The sequence below is a fragment of the Oncorhynchus clarkii genome, chromosome 23 (genome assembly GCF_045791955.1).
Source record: "Oncorhynchus clarkii lewisi isolate Uvic-CL-2024 chromosome 23, UVic_Ocla_1.0, whole genome shotgun sequence".
Lineage (NCBI taxonomy): Eukaryota > Metazoa > Chordata > Actinopteri > Salmoniformes > Salmonidae > Oncorhynchus > Oncorhynchus clarkii.
Genome location: NC_092169.1, coordinates 52,107,245 through 52,127,922, shown reverse-complemented (window position 1 = coordinate 52,127,922; position 20,678 = coordinate 52,107,245). Strand labels below are relative to the sequence as shown.

Below are 20,678 nucleotides of genomic sequence, written 5' to 3'. Positions count from 1 at the left end.
ACGAGAGAGGGGGAAAGAGAGAAAAAGAGAAAAGAAAGAGGAGAAAGAAAGAGAGGGTTGGGAGAAACAAAGGAGAGAGAGAAAGGGGAGGAGGACATGGATAGAGAGAGAGAGAGAAATAAACACCAGAAGAGAGAACAAGAGGAAGAAAGAGGGACAGCAAGGGAAGGGAAATCTCATAAGAATATGCGGTATTCACAATAAATCCATTTAAGCATGAAAATTATGCAGACTTGGAGAGAGGCGACTAAGAGGAGGCTGAGTGGAGAGAGAGGGCTCAGTAATGGAGCTAGTGTAACTGTCTGTTGGTTCCAAATACACTGTGATTGTGTTCCAAATGGCAACCCTATTCCGTACAGATGCAGGATCTTGATTTGATCACTCTTTTATTACTGAGAATGTTCCTGCACAGCAGGAAACGCAGATAAGCTTTGTGATTTACATACATTTACATAAATTCACTGAAAACCCACGGTTATATTAACAGTATTACACCTTTTATGTAGCCTACTTTTGGCCAAGTACAAGCCTAACCACCGATCAAGCAACATTATGGACTAAACGTTCAAATCCTGTTTCTGCAGGATTATTTTGCTGTGAGAATCCTGGTCAAATTAAGACTCTCCATCTGTACATAGCATACTACTTCTGACCAGGGCCTATAGGGTTTGTAGGGAATAGGGTGCCATTTGGGACATAGTCTCTGTATTGCAAAAACACTCTGCTGCCATTCCATAAATAGAGAGCCTGGACACGAGCCCTGGTCAAAACTAGTGTGCTATGTAGGGAATAGGGTGCCATTTGAGAACAGCTCTGTAATTTTCATGGCTCTTTTAACTAGCACAACATAAGGGAGAGTAATGGGTTGTTTGCTGTCAGTCTAGCATCAATGGAAAATGAGGGTAAAATGAAATGCATTATGGTTTCTCCTTCATCCTCTGTCAAAAGAGGGAACCACTACTAGAGGTATTGGCAGGTACCAGTGAATGAACAAACAGCATAATGGGCCCTAAAAATAACACCCCAGTTAACATGTGAGCTGTACAACCACTGACATTGTTAACATGTGAGCTATACAACCACTGAGACTGTTAAGCTGTACTGCCATTACAACCACTGAGACTGTTAAGCTGTACTGCCATTACAACCACTGAGACTGTTAAGATGTACTGCCATTAAAACCACTGAGACTGTTAAGATGCACTGCCATTACAACCACTGAGACTGTTAAGATGTACTGCCATTAAAACCACTGAGACTGTTAAGATGTACTGCCATTACAACCACTGAGACTGTTAAGCTGTACTGCCATTACGACCACTGAGACTGTTAAGATGTACTGCCATTACAACCACTGAGACTGTTAAGCTGTACTGCCATTGCAACCACTGAGACTGTTAAGCTGTACTGCCATTACAACCACTGAGACTGTTAAGCTGTACTGCCATTACAACCACTGAGACTGTTAAGCTGTACTGCCATTACAACCACTGAGACTGTTAAGCTGTACTGCCATTACAACCACTGAGACTGTTAAGCTGTACTGCCATTACAACTACTGAGACTGTTAAGATGTACTGCCATTACAACCACTGAGACTGTTACGCTGTACTGCCATTACAACCACTGAGACTGTTAAGCTGTACTGCCATTACAACCACTGAGACTGTTAAGATGTACTGCCATTACAACCACTGAGACTGTTAAGCTGTACTGCCATTACAACCACTGAGACTGTTAAGCTGTACTGCCATTACAACCACTGAGACTGTTAAGCTGTACTGCCATTACAACCACTGAGACTGTTAAGCTGTACTGCCATTAGCCATTACTACATAAACACCTTAAACGAGGAAGCAGGTGTGTGTGTGTGTGTGTGTGTGTGTGTGTGTTGCTACATGTGTATCCAGTGCAGTAGATCAGTCTAAACTCCAGAAGAAAAGCATAATAAATAGAAGGCAGCCTCTCCTACCTCCCTCCACACACGGGGGTTGGTCCTAATGGCACCCTATTCCCTACATAATGCACTACATTTACCAGAGCCCAATGTCACCCTATTCCCTACATAGTGCACTACTTTTACCAGAGCCCAATGTCACCCTATTCCCTACATAGTGGACTACTTTTGAAGAGCCCTGTGGTTCTTGGTCTAAAGTAGTGCACTACGTTGTGAATAGGGTGCTATTTGAGACACACGTGTCTAGAAATAGGTTCTTCCACAACACTAAAGTGATATAAAGTGCTGTGTCCCTGTGCTGATTTAAAAATGATTTGTCAACAGAGAAACGAAGAGCAGTTTATACTGAATGTCGTGTCAGAAGGAGCATGCTGTACCCGCATCAATGCGTATTTTCCATTGAATCTGTGTTTGTTATATACATGCACCAAGCAGTTGTCCTTCTTGCCCTTAACCAAATCACAGTAATCTGATCTGAACCTAACATTTATATCACCGATCTACACTGAACTAAAATATAAACGCAAAAGGTTAAGTGTTGGTCCCATGTTTCATGAAGTAAAAGATAACAGGTTCTCTGATGTCAACGTTGTGAACAGAGTGCCCCATGGTGGCGGTCGGGCAATAGTATGGGTAATGGTATGGGTAATGGTATGGGTAATGGTATGGGCAATGGTATGGGCAATGGTATGGGTAATGGTATGGGTAATGGTATGGGTAATGGTATGGGCAGGCATGAGCTACGGACAACGTACACAATTGCATTTTAACGATGGCAATTTGAAGGCACAGAGATACCGTGACGACATCCTGATCCGTTGTCGTGCCATTCTTCCACCGCCATCACTTCGATTCAGCATGATGATGCACAGCGCATGTCGCCAAGCATCTGCACACAATTCCTGGAATCTTAACTTTTCCCAGTTCTTCCATGGCCTGCGTACTCACGAGACATCTCACCCATTGAGCATGTTTGGGATGCTCTGGATCGACGGGTACGACAGGAGATGTGTCGCGCTGTATGAGGCAAATGGTGGTCACACCAGATACTCACTGGTTTTCTGATCCACACTCCTACCGTTTTTTTTAAAGGTATCTGTGACCAACAGATGTATATCTGTATTCCCAGTCATGTGAAATCCATAGATGGGTTCAAACTACACCTTTATTTTAACAGTGTGCATTGTAACATTATGGTCAAATATACTAGATTATACATGACTATTATTATCACGCAGTATATATGTACTTACTACAGTGTAATAATGATCTACTTACTATGGTATAATAATGGGTAGTCTATACTGTAACTCCGGTCTACAAAGATACTAGATTATACATGACTATTATTATCACGCAGTATATATGTACTTACTACAGTGTAATAATGATCTACTTACTATGGTATAATAATGGGTAGTCTATACTGTAACTCCGGTCTACAAAGATACTAGATTATACATGACTATTATTATCACGCAGTATATATGTACTTACTACAGTGTAATAATGATCTACTTACTATGGTATAATAATGGGTAGTCTATACTGTAACTCCGGTCTACAAAGGTACTAGATTATACAATGATTTAAGGTATTTATTCACTCAGGATTAATGAATGAAGGAAACGAGGGCACCCAGGAAGCCAGAGATGTACATACATCATTAACATATGGTGGTGTGTATGTGTGTATGTGTGTGTGTACAGTGTGTGTACAGTGTGTGTGTGTGCACGTGCATGCGAGAGACAGAGAAATCACTTGACTTTGCCAAGACATGGAATATGAGGAGCAACGCAGCGACTACTTAGCATTACAGGACATCTATTCATGTTGGAGCAGAGAGATAATGACTAATGCAGTCCATGAGTCCTCAGAGGAGAGGTAGAGGAGAGGGGGTTGAATGATAAACTACACGTACATACTACACATACACACTCAACTGATTTCTCTCTCCAATTCATCATTGGCTTGGCTGAATCCAATGCATGCAGCCCCTGAAGCTCTGGGAGGGAATGACTGCGGGCCCTAGTTGATCCATTCCATTATGGATGTATATGGCTTCCCAATCCACTCTAACAGTAGCATCAGACTACCTCTACTACAATCCACTTTAATACTAGCATCAGGCTACCTCTACTTCAATCCACTCTAACAGTAGCATCAGGCTACCTCTACTTCAATCCACTCTAACAGTAGCATCAGGCTACCTCTACTACAATCCACTTTAATACTAGCATCAGACTACCTCTACTACAATCCACTTTAATACTAGCATCAGACTACCTCTACTACAATCCACTTTAATACTAGCATCAGGCTACCTCTACTACAATCCACTCTACCACTATCAGACTACCTCTACTACAATCCACTCTAACACTATCAGACTACCTCTATCAGACAACCTCCACTAGCATCAGGCTACCTCTATCAGACAACCTCCACTAGCATCAGGCTACCTCTACTACAATCCACTCTAACACTATCAGACTACCTCTACTACAATCCACTCTAACACTATCAGACTACCTCTACTACAATCCACTCTACCACTATCAGACTACCTCTACTACAATCCACTCTAACACTATCAGACTACCTCTATCAGACAACCTCCACTAGCATCAGGCTACCTCTATCAGACAACCTCCACTAGCATCAGGCTACCTCTATCAGACAACCTCCACTAGCATCAGGCTACCTCTACTACAATCCACTCTAACACTATCAGACTACCTCTACTACAATCCACTCTAACACTATCAGACTACCTCTACTACAATCCACTCTACCACTATCAGACTACCTCTACTACAATCCACTCTAACACTATCAGACTACCTCTATCAGACAACCTCCACTAGCATCAGGCTACCTCTACCAGACAACCTCCACTAGCATCAGGCTACCTCTATCAGACAACCTCCACTAGCATCAGACTACCTCTATCAGACAACCTCCACTAGCATCAGGCTACCTCTATCAGACAACCTCCACTAGCATCAGGCTACCTCTATCAGACAACCTCCACTAGCATCAGGCTACCTCTACCAGACAACCTCCACTAGCATCAGGCTACCTCTACCAGACAACCTCCACTAGCATCAGGCTACCTCTACCAGACAACCTCCACTAGCATCAGGCTACCTCTATCAGACAACCTCCACTAGCATCAGGCTACCTCTATCAGACAACCTCCACTAGCATCAGGCTACCTCTACCAGACAACCTCCACTAGCATCAGGCTACCTCTACCAACTGGGGTTGATTCAGAGTCTATGGCCCCATATACACTCAAGTCATACAACTGATGCACAACATATTTAACACAATGGTTGTGACAATGGTAGGACATTTATTCTTTCTTCTTAAATGTTGTATTTATTTATTGTTTACTTCAGTTTATTTAGTAAATACTTGTTTAACACTTATTTTTTCTTTAAACTGCATTGTTGGTTAAGGACTCACTGTAAGAGCTACACCTGTTGTATTCGGAGCATGTGACAAATAAAATGTGATTTGATACAACTGATATTTCTGAGACACAACAGAGTTTGAGCTCAAATGTTTATACAACCATTATGTGGTTACACAACGTTTGTGTAATTATTTTTCTGCAGGGAAAACTGTCCTATCACAACTGTTGTGCCAAATACGTTGTACTGTACATCAGTTGTAAAGCTTGAGTGTGTACAGGGCCTATGAGAATGGCATCAGTTGTACAGCTCGCGTGTGTACAGGGCCTATGAGAATGGCATCAGTTGTACAGGTTGAGTGTGTACAGGGCCTATGAGAATGACATCAGTTGTACAGGTTGAGTGTGTACAGGGCCTACGAGAATGACATCAGTTGTACAGGTTGAGTGTGTACAGGGCCTACGAGAATGACATCACTTGTACAGGTTGAGTGTATACAGGGCCTATGAGAATGACATCAGTTGTACAGCTCGAGTGTGTACAGGGCCTATGAGAATGACATCAGTTGTACAGCTCGAGTGTGTACAGGGCCTATGAGAATGACATCAGTTGTACAACTCGAGTGTGTACAGGGCCTATAAGAATGACATCAGTTGTACAGCTCGAGTGTGTACAGGGCCTATGAGAATGACATCAGTTGTACAACTCGAGTGTGTACAGGGCCTATAAGAATGACATCAGTTGTACAGCTCGAGTGTGTACAGGGCCTATGAGAATGACATCAGTTGTACAGCTCAAGTGTGTACAGGGCCTATGAGAATGACATCAGTTGTACAGGTTGAGTGTGTACAGGGCCTATGAGAATGACATCAGTTGTACAGGTTGAGTGTGTACAGGGCCTACGAGAATGACATCAGTTGTACAGGTTGAGTGTGTACAGGGCCTACGAGAATGACATCACTTGTACAGGTTGAGTGTATACAGGGCCTATGAGAATGACATCAGTTGTACAGCTCGAGTGTGTACAGGGCCTATGAGAATGACATCAGTTGTACAGCTCGAGTGTGTACAGGGCCTACGAGAATGACATCAGTTGTACAGGTTGAGTGTATACAGGGCCTATGAGAATGACATCAGTTGTACAGGTTGAGTGTGTACAGGGCCTATGAGAATGACATCAGTTGTACAGCTCGAGTGTGTACAGGGCCTATGAGAATGACATCAGTTGTACAGTTCGAGTGTGTACAGGGCCTATGAGAATGACATCAGTTGTACAGGTTGAGTGTGTACAGGTCCTATGAGAATGACATCAGTTGTACAGGTTGAGTGTGTGCAGGGCCTATGAGAATGACATCAGTTGTACAGGTTGAGTGTGTGCAGGGCCTATGAGAATGACATCAGTTGTACAGGTTGAGTGTATACGGGGCCTATGAGTGATAATAAGCATGCATTTCCTGATCGATCATTAGTGTCTGTTGGTATGGGACTCAAGGTGACTCTCCTTTTGCTGTCCTTTGCTGTTTGGCCTCAGGGTGTCAATACACATGTAGGATCTTACTTTGATCGCTGATAACATTCCTGCAGATGAGCTCGTGATTAACATAAATTCACTGAAAAGCCACATGGTTATATTATCAGTACTGCACGTTTCATGTGGCCCTGATGTTGGCCAGCTAATAGCCTAACAACCGATCAAGCAACATTACATCAGCAGAAAAGTTTCAGTGTTCAAATCCTGTTGCTGCAGGATTATTTTGCTGTGACAATACTGGGCAAATTAAGATCCAACACCTGTACAGCAGCCTATAACAAAGTACCGTTAATAACCCCTATAGAGCCAATCAGAGCCCAGTAATTAACCCAGGGATCAATCAGATTGTAGTTTTCTATGCAGGTGGTGCCACTTGTTCCTCTGTCCATCTTGTGATTGCAGCACCACTTCTCTGGCAGAAAACACATACAACTTTAATGACCAGATGTGAGCAATCAGGGCGAAGGGCCTCTCTCTCTCTCACTCTGTGTGTGTGTGTGTGTGTGCTAATTTACAGAAGCCTTCCAGCAGGATACCTGAAGCCAATCACCAACCATATGACTCCAAGAAGTCTACATCCTAAATTGCACCCTATTCCCTACATAGTGCAATTCCTTTCAATTGTAGTGCCCTAAAAAAGGGAATAGGGTTCTATTTGGGACGTATCCCCAGGTAGGAATAATTACAGATTGAATTGAAGTTATAAGGGGCCGTTCTGCATACAGATTGATGAATTAATGTCCTATGAAGACTGGAAAACGTGAAAATTAAACTGACGTTTAGACAGCGTGAAGTGTGTGTGTGTGTGTGGTGTGTGTGTGTGTGTGTGTGTGTGACTAATGAAACAATGAAAGAGCGCCATAAGGCTTCTAGTACCGTATTTTTTCCCTGAAGCCTTCCAGTGTGTGTGTGTGTGTGTGTGTGTGTGTGGTCATGAAACAATCATCACTTTATGAATATTGCAACGGCTGTTTTTTAAGCAAACAAAATAAAAATAAGGGAACAACAATTCTCCAGCTCCATCCCAGCAGAAATGTCTCCAGCTCCATCCCAGCAGAAATGTCTCCAGCTCCATCCCAGCAGAAATGTCTCCAGCTCCATCCCAGCAGAAATGTCTCCAGCTCCATCCCAGCAGAAATGTCTCCAGCTCCATCCCAGCTGTAGCCTGCAGAAATGTCTCCAGCTCCATCCCAGCAGAAATGTCTCCAGCTCCCTCCCAGCAGAAATGTCTCCAGCTCCATCCCAGCTGTAGCCTGCAGAAATGTCTCCAGCTCCATCCCAGCAGAAATGTCTCCAGCTCCATCCCAGCGGAAATGTCTCCAGCTCCATCCCAGCAGAAATGTATCCAGCTCCATCCCAGCTGTAGCCTGCAGAAATGTCTCCAGCTCCATCCCAGCAGAAATGTCTCCAGCTCCATCCCAGCAGAAATGTCTCCAGCTCCATCCCAGCAGAAATGTCTCCAGCTCCATCCCAGCTGTAGCCTGCAGATATGTCTCCAGCTCCATCCCAGCAGAAATGTCTCCAGCTCCATCCCAGCAGAAATGTCTCCAGCTCCATCCCAGCAGAAATGTCTCCAGCTCCATCCCAGCAGAAATGTCTCCAGCTCCATCCCAGCAGAAATGTCTCCAGCTCCATCCCAGCAGAAATGTCTCCAGCTCCATCCCAGCAGAAATGTCTCCAGCTCCATCCCAGCTGTAGCCTGCAGAAATGTCTCCAGCTCCATCCCAGCTGTAGCCTGCAGATATGTCTCCAGCTCCATCCCAGCAGAAATGTCTCCAGCTCCATCCCAGCAGAAATGTCTCCAGCTCCATCCCAGCAGAAATGTCTCCAGCTCCATCCCAGCAGAAATGTCTCCAGCTCCATCCCAGCAGAAATGTCTCCAGCTCCATCCCAGCAGAAATGTCTCCAGCTCCATCCCAGCAGAAATGTCTCCAGCTCCATCCCAGCTGTAGCCTGCAGAAATGTCTCCAGCTCCATCCCAGCTGTAGCCTGCAGATATGTCTCCAGCTCCATCCCAGCAGAAATGTCTCCAGCTCCATCCCAGCAGAAATGTCTCCAGCTCCATCCCAGCAGAAATGTCTCCAGCTCCATCCCAGCAGAAATGTCTCCAGCTCCATCCCAGCAGAAATGTCTCCAGCTCCATCCCAGCAGAAATGTCTCCAGCTCCATCCCAGCTGTAGCCTGCAGAAATGTATCCAGCTCCATCCCAGCTGTAGCCTGCAGAAATGTCTCCAGCTCCATCCCAGCTGTAGCCTGCAGAAATGTCTCCAGCTCCATCCCAGCTGAAATGTATCCAGCTCCATCCCAGCTGTAGCCTGCAGAAATGTCTCCAGCTCCATCCCAGCTGAAATGTCTCCAGCTCCATCCCAGCTGTAGCCTGCAGAAATGTCTCCAGCTCCATCCCAGCTGAAATGTCTCCAGCTCCATCCCAGCTGTAGCCTGCAGAAATGTCTCCAGCTCCATCCCAGCTGTAGCCTGCAGAAATGTCTCCAGCTCCATCTCAGCTGAAATGTCTCCAGCTCCATCCCAGCAGAAATGTCTCCAGCTCCATCCCAGCAGAAATGTCTCCAGCTCCATCCCAGCAGAAATGTCTCCAGCTCCATCCCAGCTGAAATGTCTCCAGCTCCATCCCAGCAGAAATGTCTCCAGCTCCATCCCAGCAGAAATGTATCCAGCTCCTTCCCAGCAGAAATGTCTCCAGCTCCATCCCAGCTGTAGCCTGCAGAAATGTCTCCAGCTCCATCCCAGCTGAAATGTCTCCAGCTCCATCCCAGCTGAAATGTCTCCAGCTCCATCCCAGCTGAAATGTCTCCAGCTCCATCCCAGCAGAAATGTCTCCAGCTCCATCCCAGCTGCCGCCTGCAGAAATGTCCACCAGAATACAGCGATCCAACGCAGCCAGACAAGTCTTTTTATGGCAGATTTTTTTGAAGGTAAACATTTTTAATAATATTGTTACAGTACAGAGCTTCCCTTCCTCTTCATAATATTGTTACAGTGCAGAGCTACAGAGCTCCCTTCCTCTTCCTCTTCATAATATTGTTACAGTACAGAGCTACATAGCTCCCTTCGTCTTTATAATATTGTTACAGTACAGAGCTACAGAGCTCCCTTCCTCTTCCTCTTCATAATATTGTTACAGTACAGAGCTACAGAGCTCCCTTCCTCTTCCTCTTCATAATATTGTTACAGTACAGAGCTACAGAGCTCCCTTCCTCTTCATAATATTGTTACAGTACAGAGCTACAGAGCTCCCTTCCTCTTCATGATATTGTTACAGTACAGAGCTACAGAGTTCCCTTCCTCTTCATAATATTGTTACAGTACAGAGCTCCCTTCCTCTTCGTAATAATGCTACAGTACAGAGCTACATAGCTCCCTTCCTCTTCATAATATTGTTACAGTACAGAGCTTCCCTTCCTCTTCCTCTTCATAATATTGTTACAGTACAGAGCTAAAGAGCTCTCTTCCGCTTCATAATATTGTTACAGTACAGAGCTACAGGCATTTGGATATGATGGTGCTTTAGGTCTTTATTTGTCTTGATAATGGAGCGAAGCATTTCCTGGTGAGAGAGAGCAGTGAACGAGCAGCATGTTGTTTCCTGATGAGGTCTTGTGATCAGTGGCCTATGGAGCAGCATGTTGATGAGGTCTCATGATCAGTGCCAAGGAGCAGCATGTTGATGAGGTCTTGTGATCAGTGGCCTATGGAGCAGCATGTTGTTTCCTGATGAGGTCTTGTGATCTGTGGCCTATGGAGCAGCATGTTGATGAGGTCTTGTGATCAGTGACCTATGGAGCAGCATGTTGTTTCCTGATGAGGTCTCGTGATCAGTGGCCTATGGAGCAGTATGTTGTTTCCTGATGAGGTCTTGTGATCAGTGGCCTATGGAGCAGCATGTTGTTTCCTGATGAGGTCTTGTGATCTGTGGCCTATGGAGCAGCATGTTGATGAGATCTCATGATCAGTGACCTATGGAGCAGCATGTTGTTTCCTGATGAGATATCATGATCAGTGGCCTATGGAGCAGCATGTTGATGAGATCTCATGATCAGTGACCTTTAAAAAAAAAAACAGGTAGGCTAGTTGAGAACAAGTTCTCATTTACAACTGCGACCTGGCCAAGATAAAGCATAGCAGAACAGACAACAACACAGACCTATGGAGCAGCATGTTGTTTCCTGATGAGGTCTCGTGATCAGTGGCCTACGGAGCAGTATGTTGTTTCCTGATGAGGTCTCGTGATCAGTGGCCTACGGAGCAGCATGTTGATGAGGTCTCGTGATCCGTGGCCTACGGAGCAGTATGTTGTTTCCTGATGAGGTCTCGTGATCAGTGGCCTACGGAGCAGCATGTTGTTTCCTGATGAGGTCTCATGATCAGTGGCCTACGGAGCAGCATGTTGTTTCCTGATGAGGTCTCATGATCAGTGGCCTACGGAGCAGCATGTTGTTTCCTGATGAGGTCTCGTGATCAGTGGCCTACGGAGCAGCATGTTGTTTCCTGATGAGGTCTCCTGATCAGTGGCCTACGGAGCAGTATGTTGGGAATCGAACCCACAACCCTGGTGTTGCAAGCTTCATGCTCTACCAAGTGCCCCATATGCATCCCATAACTGCACCCTATTCCCTAAAAATTGCACTACTTTTAACCAGAGCTCTATGGGTTTTCCTATGAGCCCTGGTCAAACTATGGAATAGGGTGCCATTTGGGACGCAGAATATGAATGGTCCACCATGCAGACTCATTTACATGGCTCCTATATCCTCAGGCTGGGATGAGTTGATTGTGCAGCATCAGCTGTGTGTGTGTTAGTTTGTGTGTGTGTGTGTGAGTGTGTGTATATGCGCGTGTTCCAATACCTGTCAACCCACACTAGCTGAAAGAAATTCACATGTATGCACACACACATAACTCATTTTCTCAAAGGCCTTCTAACAGTATATCAATGGAGGAGATTAACTCAATAATGAGGACACAGTTGCCTAGTGGTTTGTCAACGGCAGTACGTAGGAGAGTGACTGTCATTAAATAATGAAGACTACCCTACCATTGTTAATATATAGCTCAATATATATTTGGCTCATTGCAAAGCTCCCTACCATTCAGCAGTGGGTATCCAGTCCAAATGTATCTCAGGCCCTCATAACATTTACAGTTCCACAACTTGAGATAAACCAACACTCATTCAATATTTAATCATCCCAATAAATAATACAGAATACTGCTGGAATCTTTCTTTCGGGTTCTGCTTTTCTCACCCCTTCATCATCATCATCCCTTCATCATCATCACCATGCATTCCTTCATCATCATCATCATCCCTTCATCATCATCTCTTCATGTGGCTGCAGCTGGAATCACTAATGGCTACAGGCTCCCAGAGAGTGGGCTTCAACTTTCAACTTTTATTGTGTGTGTGTGTGTGTGTGTGGTGTGATTACTTAGACACCTCCTACAGATGCCTATACAGATGGTCTGGAGAGTGAATAACTCAGACAACTCCTACAGATGCCTATACAGATGGTCTGGAGAGTGAATAACTCAGACAACTCCTACAGATGCCTATACAGATGGTCTGGAGAGTGAATAACTCAGACAACTCCTACAGATACCTATACAGATGGTCTGGATAACTCAGTACAGTATCTATCTCAAGGTTTCAGAGCTGATACATACAACTACACTTCGTCCCAATTATCTCTCCTTTCTCACAAAGTGGATTTGTTCCCTTCACTGGTTTGCAAGGAAAGGACTGGCATAAGAAATATAGTGGAAACTCAATCTAACGCTTTCTAAGATTCATGGGAAGTAGTGAACGAGTGAACAGGAGAAAGGAGATATTAATGGGACACACCCCTACAATCATAGAGGGACTGAACAGTTTCTGATTAGCAGTTGCTACATAAATGAGCTCAATTTTCCGATCTTCTGATTTCCCCCCAAAATATTGCTTTCAGTCTGATAGATACAATGTGTTTAATCGGACCAATCTTGTTTTATGACGCTGGCAGAGTAGGGTCCCTGTGTGTTCCAAATGGCACACTATTCCCGATATAGTGCACTACTTTTGACGAGGCCCTAGTCAAAAGTTATGCACTATAAAGGGAATAGTGTGCCATTTGGGATGTGACCCATTAAACACGTTGGGAAATCAAGGAGGAGGGATGTAAAGGATCATGACAGGAGCTCTACTAATTAAACCATCTATAGTGAATAGATAGAAACACAACATTAAACAACTGCAACCATTTTACCGGGTTACAGTTCATATAAGGAAATCAGTCAATTGAAATGAATTCATTAGGCCCTAATCTATGGAGCCGGATGTGGAGGTCCTGGGTTTTATTTTACCTTTATTTAACTAGGCAAGTCAGTTAAGAACAAATTCTTATTTTCAATGATGGCCTAGGAACAGTGGGTTAACTGCCTGTTCAGGGGCAGAACGACAGATTTGTACCTTGTCAGCTCGGGGGTTTGAACTTGCCACATTCCGGTTACTAGTCCAACGCTCTAACCACTAGGCTACCCTGCCGCCCTGGCGTTGGCGTGGTTACACGTGGTCTGAGGTGAAGAAGCCGGATGTGGAGGTCCTGGGTTGGTGTGGTTACACGTGGTCTGAGGTAAAGAAGCAGGATGTGGAGGTCCTGGGCTGGCGTGGTTACACGTGGTCTGAGGTGAAGAAGCAGGATGTGGAGGTCCTGGGTTGGCGTGGTTACACGTGTTCTGCCGTTGTGAGGCCAGTTAGACGTACTACCAAATTCTCTAAAACAATGTTGGAGGCAGCTTATGGTAGAGAAATTAACATTAAATTCTCTGGCAACAGTTCTGGTAGACATTCCTGCAATCAGCATGCCAATTGCACGCTCCCTCTAAACTTATGTTTCGTTGTCGGATGAGGAGGAATCAGACCAAAGCGCAGCGTGGTGAGTGTTCATGACTTTTATTGATCTGAACACAAAAACAACAATAACCAAGTGAAATACACGCAACCGAAACAGTCCTGTCAGGTGAAGAACACTACACAGAAAACAACTACCCACAAAACATAGGTGGGAAAAAGCTACCTAAGTATGGTTCCCAATCAGAGACAACGATAGTCAGCTGTCCCTGACTGAGAACCATACCCGGCCAAAACAAAGAATTACAAAACATAAAACAATGAACATAGAATGCCCACCCAAATCACACCCTGGTGTCTCTGGGCTCTGACCCAGCCTGGTGTCTCTGGGCTCTGACCCAGCCTGGTGTCTCTGGGCTCTGACCCAGCCTGGTGTCTCTGGGCTCTGGCCCAGCCTGTTGGCTCTGTGCTCTATCCAGCCCTGACCAAACCAAAATAGAGACATAAAAAGCTCTCTAAGGTCAGGGCGTGACAACTTAAGGCATCTGTGGCATTGTGTTGTGTGACAAAACTGCACATGTTAGAGTGGCCTTTTAATGTCCCTAGCAAAACATACACCTGTGTAATGATCATGCTGTTTCATCAGCTTCTTGATATGCCACACCTGTCAGGTGGATGGATTATCTTGGAAAAGGAGAAATGCTCAATAACAGGGATGTAAACATCTCAAACATTTCTGGGATGTTTTATTTCAGCTCATGAAACATGGGACCAACACCTTACATGTTGCGTTTATATTTTTGTTCAGTGTAGAAATGTTGACAACAGATAGTACTAAACATCATCATACTGCCTCTTGATCCCACCGTACACTACTGATATAGATATACATTTGAAGTCAGAAGTCCACATACACATAGGTTGGAGTGATTAAAACTCACTTTTCAACCACTCCACACATTTCTTGTTAACAAACTATAGTTTTGATAAGTCAGTTAGGACATCTACTTTGTGCTGACACAAGTAATATTTCCAACAATTGTTTACAGACTGATTATTTCACTTATAATTCACTGTATCACAACTCCAGTGGGTCAGAAGTTCACATACACTAAGTTCCAGAAAATGGCCAAATGGCTTTAGAAGCTTCTGAAATGCTGATTGACATTATTTGAGTCAATTGGAGGTGTACCCGTGGATGTATTTCAAGCCCTACCATACTAAGTGCCTCTTGACATCATGGGAAAAACAAAATAAATCAGAAACAAATTGTAGACCTCCACAAGTCTGGCTCATCCTTGGAAGCAATTTCCAAACGCCTGAAGGTACCACATTCATCTGTACAAACAATAGTACGCAAGTATAAACACCATGGGACCACGCAGCCGTCATACCTCTCAGGAAGGAGACACATTCTGTCTCCTAGAGATTAACGTACTTTGGTGAGAAAAGTGCAAATCAATCCCAGAACAACAGCAAAGGACCTTGTGAAGATGCTGGAGGAAACCGGTACAAAAGTATCTATATCCACAGTAAAACGAGTCCTATATCGACATAACCTGAAAGGCCGCTCAGCAAGGAAGAAGCCACTGCTCCAAAACCGCTATAAAAAAGCCATACTACGGTTTGCAACTGCACATGGGGACAAAGATCGTACTTTTTGGAGAAATGTCCTCTTGTCTGCTTTTCAAAAATAAATAGAACCGTGAAGCATGGTGATGGCAGCATCATGCTGTGGGGGTGCTTTGCTGCAGGAGTGACTGGTGCACTTCACAAAATAGATGGCATCATGAGGTAGGGAAATTATGTGGATATATTGAAGCAACATCTCAAGACATCAGTCAGGAAGTTAAAGCTTGGTCGCAAATGGGTCTTCCAAATGGACAATGACTCAAGCATACTTCCAAAGTTGTGGCAAAATGGCTTAAGGACAACAAAGTCAAGGTATTGGAGTGGCCATTACAAAGCCCTGACCTCATTCCTATAGAACATTTTTGTTATTCTATTATTCTGACATTTCACATTCTTCAAATAAAGTGGTGATCCTAACTGACCTAAAACAGGGAATTTTTACTAGGATTTAATGTCAGGAATTGTGAAAAACTGAGATTAAATGTATTTGGCTAAGGTGTATGTAAACTTCTGACTTCAACTGTATATACCAATATTACAGTAAATAGACCTGATTCTGACACAACGCCTGGTTTTAATGATCTATATACCAATATTACAGTAAATAAACCTGATTCTGACACAACGTCTTGCACAGTAAATAGACCTAAGCTTAATAGACTTTCATCAGGATGTTTTAGATTTGGGAGTTTCAGCTTATTGTAATTTAATATAATGTAATGACTCACATTACACCTTAACTCAACAGGCACTCTTACTGTAAAGCTACATGATAATGCTTTCTATGAACACCCTCTTCATAATGCACGATAAGCACATTTACATAATGCATAAGAAAGCTTAACATTGGTTCTAACAGCAGTTCATAAACATAAGGACATTCATAGGAATAGCATTATGACATTTCAACAGCTCCATCATCAATGCTACAGTATATTTAGTCAACGTCCTAGAGAGCATGCATTACATGGACATCATAATGCATTATAGCTGACGGCTTTCAGTGGTTCCAAATGTTCTAATTCAGTGTTCTATAGTAGTATTCTATTCAGTGTTTCCAATTCCAAATATAAGGGTTCCATAACCATTGCAGTCTTCTGTATCCCAGTGTGGACCTAAGAGCATGTGAAGATGGCTCTTGTTGTAGTTGTACTGCTGGCGTGTTCTGTGTTAACGATGCTTCTCCCTGTCTATCTTACATTATTGCACAGTGGCACATGGTTCCCACCCCCCCACCCCCGAAGCGTATCAAATATCAGCGGACTGTGACCTCCTGTTCTGACTCTTGGTTGTGTCCCAAATGGAACCCTATTCCCTAATAGTGCACTGCCATGACCAGAGCCCCATGGACCCTGCTAGGGTGCCATTTGGGATGCAGTCTTGTTCTGCTGTTCTGGTGCACTGACTCCCCTCACACTAAAGAGACGCTGTATTCACTGCATAATTTGCATTGTGACTGGCAGCGCTCAATTCATTTGGGTATCATGTCTCTCTCCATCTGTGTTCTCATTCTACGAACTCTCTCCCTCTGTGTTATCTCTAAACTCTCTGTCCCTCTCTCTCTGTATTCTCTCTCAACTCTCTCTCCATCCCTGTGTTCTCATTCTACCGACCTTCTCTATCCCTCTGTGTTCTCATTCTACCAACCTTCTGCATCCCTCTGTGTTCTCATTCTACCAACCTTCTGCATCCCTCTGTGTTCTCATTCTACCAACCTTCTCTATCCCTCCGTGTTCTCATTCTACCAACCTTCTCTATCCCTCTGTGTTCTCATTCTACCAACATTCTCTATCCCTCTGTGTTCTCATTCTACCAACCTTCTCTATCCCTCTGTGTTCTCATTCTACCAACCTTCTCTATCCCTCTGTGTTCTCATTCTACCAACTCTCTCTCTCCCTCTGTGTTCTCATTCTACCAACTCTCTCTCTCCCTCTGTGTTCTCATTCTACCAACTCTCTCTCTCCCTCTGTGTTCTCATTCTACCAACTCTCTCCCTCCCTCTGTGTTCTCATTCTACCAACTCTCTCTCTCCCTCTGTGTTCTCATTCTATCAACTCTCTCTCTCTTGACCAACACTCTCTCCCTTCCTCTTCAATTCTCTCTGTTCTTTTTGTCTCTCTCTTTCCCCTCTCTCTCTCTCTCTCTCTTAACCCCCCACCCACACACACTCTTCTCTCTCTCCAGCTGATCCACTTTAGTGAAATTACAAGACAGGCATTGTGAGGCTTCCACAAGAGACGATCAGTGAGGAACCAAGCAGTCAGACAGGCTGACAGACATGTTTCTCAGATTAAAATAACTGCATGTTCAGTTCCGCCTCACCTGGTTGAGTATGAGCAGAGTGTTAAAAAGATAACACTGTACAATGAAGCATGTGATTTTTTATTAATTAAGACAATTAGTGTTGAATTTTAGTTGTAGGGCCTATTTCAAAATATATGCTTGTTTCGTTTCAATTCTCAGTGTACACCCTTGGCTACAGGCACAGCACAGACTAGAGCATTAAGATACATCTCTGTATGATACAGACTAGAGCGTTAAGATACATCTCTGTATGGTACAGACTAGAGCGTTAAGATACATCGCTGTATGGTACAGACTAGAGCGTTAAGATACATCGATCGCTGTATGGTACAGACTAGAGCATTAAGATACATCACTGTATGGTGCAGACTAGAGCGTTAAGATACATCTCTGTATGGTGCAGACTAGAGCATTAAGATACATCTCTGTATGGTACAGACTAGAGCATTAAGATACATCTCTGTATGGTACAGACTAGAGCATTAAGATACATCGCTGTATGGTGCAGACTAGAGCATTAAGATAAATCGTTGTATGGTACAGACTAGAGCATTAAGATACATCTCTGTATGGTACAAACTAGAGCGTTAAGATACATCTCTGTATGGTACAGACTAGAGCGTTAAGATACATCGCTGTATGGTACAGACTAGAGCGTTAAGATACATCGATCGCTGTATGGTACAGACTAGAGCATTAAGATACATCACTGTATGGTGCAGACTAGAGCGTTAAGATACATCTCTGTATGGTGCAGACTAGAGCATTAAGATACATCTCTGTATGGTACACACTAGAGCATTAAGATACATCTCTGTATGGTACAGACTAGAGCATTAAGATACATCGCTGTATGGTGCAGACTAGAGCATTAAGATACATCGCTGTATGGTGCAGACTAGAGCATTAAGATAAATCGTTGTATGGTACAGACTAGAGCATTAAGATACATCTCTGTATGGTACAAACTAGAGCGTTAAGATACATTGCTGTATGGTGCAGACTAGAGCATTAAGATACATCTCTGTATGGTACAGACTAGAGCGTTTTTAACAAATCAAAAACTGAAAAAATGGGCGTGCAAAATTATTCAGCCCCTTTACTTTCAGTGCAGCAAACTCTCTTCAGAAGTTCAGTGAGGATCTCTGAATGATCCAATGTTGACCTAAATGACTAATGATGATAAATACAATCCACCTGTGTGTAATCAAGTCTCCGTATAAATGCACCTGCACTGTGATAGTCTCAGAGGTCCGTTAAAAGCGCAGAGAGCATCATGAAGAACAAGGAACACACCAGGCAGGTCCGAGATACTGTTGTGAAGAAGTTTAAAGCCGGATTTGGATACAAAAAGATTTCCCAAGCTTTAAACATCCCAAGGAGCACTGTGCAAGCGATAATATTGAAATGGAAGGAGTATCAGACCACTGCAAATCTACCAAGACCTGGCCGTCCCTCTAAACTTTCAGCTCATACAAGGAGAAGACTGATCAGAGATGCAGCCAAGAGGCCCATGATCACTCTGGATGAACTGCAGAGATCTACAGCTGAGGTGGGAGACTCTGTCTATAGGACAACAATCAGTCGTATATTGCACAAATCTGGCCTTTATGGAAGAGTGGCAAGAAGAAAGCCATTTCTTAAAGATATCCATAAAAAGTGTCGTTTAAAGTTTGCCACAAGCCACCTGGGAGACACACCAAACATGTGGAAGAAGGTGCTCTGGTCAGATGAAACCAAAATTGAACTTTTTGGCAACAATGCAACACGTTATGTTTGGTGTAAAAGCAACACAGCTCATCACCCTGACCTCACCATCCCCACTGTCAAACATGGTGGTGGCAGCATCATGATTTGGGCCTGCTTTTCTTCAGCAGGGACAGGGAAGATGGTTAAAATTGATGGGAAGATGGATGGAGCCAAATACAGGACCATTCTGGAAGAAAACCTGATGGAGTCTGCAAAAGACCTGAGACTGGGACGGAGATTTGTCTTCCAACAAGACAATGATCCAAAACATAAAGCAAAATCTACAATGGAATGGTTCAAAAATAAACATATCCAGGTGTTAAAATGGCCAAGTCAAAGTCCAGACCTGAATCCAATCGAGAATCTGTGGAAAGAACTGAAAACTGCTGTTCACAAATGCTCTCCATCCAACCTCACTGAGCTCGAGCTGTTTTGCAAGGAGGAATGGGAAAAAATGTCAGTCTCTCGATGTGCAAAACTGATAGAGACATACCCCAAGTGACTTACAGCTGTAATCGCAGGAAAAGGTGGCGCTACAAAGTATTCATTTAAGGGGGCTGAATAATTTTGCACGCCCAATTTTTCAGTTTTTGATTTGTTAAAAAAATTGGAAATATCCAATTTCCAGTTTTATATCTTTATGTTTGAAGCCTGAAATGTGGCAAAAGTTCGCAAAGTTCAAGGGGGCCGAATACTTTCGCAAGGCACTGTACTATGGTGTTGAATGCTGAGCTGTAGTCAATGAACAACATTCTTACATAGGTATTCCTCTTGTCCAGATGGGTTAGGGCAGTGTGCAGTATGATGGCGATTGCATCGTCTGTGGACCTATTGGAGCGGCAAGCAAATTGGAGTGGGTCTAGGGTGTCAGGTAGGGTGGAGGTGACATGATCCTTGACTAGTCTCTCAAAGCACTTCATGATGACAGAAGTGAGTGATACGGGGCAACAATGATTTAGCTCAGTTACCTTAGCTGTCTTGGGAACAGGAACAAGGGTGGCCATCTTGAATCATGTGGGGACAGCAGACTGGGATAGGGATTGATTGAATATGTCCGTAAACACACCAGCCAGCTGGTCTGCGCATGCTCTGAGGACGCGGCTTGGGATGTCGGGCTGAGTCGGTGGCACTGTATTGTCCTCAAAGCGTGCAAAGAAGTTGTTTAATTTGTCTGGGAGCAAGACGTCGATGTCTGCGACGGAGCTAGTTTTCTTTTTGTAATCCGTGATTGAATTGCGACTC

General features: G+C 43.9%; 1 protein-coding gene across 1 annotated transcript in view; it reads right to left on the bottom strand.

Annotated features, from left to right (window-relative positions):
* The window catches only part of LOC139381311 (eyes shut homolog), a 254,785-nt gene that overhangs the window by 65,647 nt on the left and 168,460 nt on the right, over nucleotides 1-20,678 (bottom strand). The gene's annotated exons all lie outside the window — the stretch shown is intronic.